The sequence below is a fragment of the Leptonychotes weddellii genome, chromosome 10 (assembly GCF_054177405.1).
Source record: "Leptonychotes weddellii isolate Sample4059 chromosome 10, ASM5417740v2, whole genome shotgun sequence".
Lineage (NCBI taxonomy): Eukaryota > Metazoa > Chordata > Mammalia > Carnivora > Phocidae > Leptonychotes > Leptonychotes weddellii.
The window spans coordinates 94,965,433-94,966,760 of NC_138378.1; the positions used below are offsets into that span (position 1 = coordinate 94,965,433).

At 36.7% G+C, this 1,328-nt stretch overlaps 1 protein-coding gene across 1 annotated transcript in view; it reads right to left on the reverse strand.

Moving 5' to 3' along the window:
- ARHGEF33 (Rho guanine nucleotide exchange factor 33) overlaps positions 1 to 1,063 on the reverse strand; it is a 67,285-nt gene extending 66,222 nt beyond the window's left edge. Inside the window, exon 1 of the mRNA XM_081796880.1 lies at positions 802 to 1,063. The gene's annotated coding sequence lies outside the window, so the exon portion shown is untranslated. The remainder of the gene's footprint in view (positions 1 to 801) is intronic.
- Positions 1,064 to 1,328: the final 265 nt, after the last annotated feature.

Consider the following 1,328-nt stretch of genomic DNA (forward strand, 5'->3'; position numbering starts at 1 on the left):
TACTGTTTTAAAACATAGAACTTTCTTCTTAAGTTCAGGAGACATCTAGCTTCAAATTGCAGATCTGCTACTTATTTAGTTTTGTGCCCGTGGGAATGTTACTTACCCCTTATAAGCCTACATTTCCTCATCTGTAAAATGAAGATAATACTTATCCCACATAGTTATCATGCCACAAAGCCTAGCATGAAGTAGGGACTCAGTAAATATTAGCTGAATGCAAATTTTGTCATCCTTAAGGTTTTGTTTTGTTTGCAATCCGAAATAGAACTCAGTGAAATATAGTTCATTATTATCTCAATACTGTAAGCATTCATACATTCAGTAAAAGTCTGATGTAACATGGCTAGTTTATAAGGTGGCTATTAGCTTTGAGTGCTAACTAATAAAGAATCCCATGATATTTTTGTTTGTTTTTAAACATAGAAGAGTTGGGGTGCCTGGGTGTCTCAGTCAGTTAAGCATCTGCCTTTGGCTCAGGTCATGATCCCAGGGTTCTGGGATTGAGCCCCGCATGGAGCTCCCTGCTCAGCAGGGAGCCTGCTTCTCCCTCTTCCCTCTGCCCTTCCCCCCACTCCTGTGCTTGCGCATGCTCTCTCTCTCAAATAAATAAATAAAATCTTTAAAATATATAGATAAATAAATAAACAGAAGAGTTACAAGATTCTTAAGCAATTTATAAATGTTTAGATTTATAAATGAAGTACAAGGACTGGTTTAAGCTAAGTACACTGGTTTAAACTAAGCTCTCGGTTCATCTGTGCAGTGACTAGAAACAAGTTCTTTGCAGTATTCACTCACCTCGTGGCCTGTCTCCACCAGTAGACATCACATCATGTTTGGTGAAGTCTTTCTGATTTTTCTAGAGGTTCTACAAGAAATAAAAATGCCATTGATAATGATAGGTACCTTGTAATTTATACCATCCTTTGTTTTAATAATTTTTTAATGAAACGTTTTTATTGTACATTCAAGAGATTGCTGTTAAAAAATGTCTAATCAGCGGCGCCTGGGTGGCTCAGTTGGTTAAGCGACTGCCTTCGGCTCAGGTCATGATCCTGGAGTCCCTGGATCGAGTCCCGCGTGGGGCTCCCTGCTCGGCAGGGAGTCTGCTTCTCCCTCTGACCTTCCTCCTTCTCATGCTCTCTCTCTCTCATTCTCTCTCTCAAATAAATAAATAAAATCTTTAAAAAAAAAAAAGTCTAAACATTCAACAATATATAAAGTAAAAAAAAAAAAACCTTGTTTCTTTTAGTCTTTTCAGTTTTTAAAATTTTTTTATTTATTTTTTTAGATTTATTTATTTATTTATTTGACAGAGAGAGAGA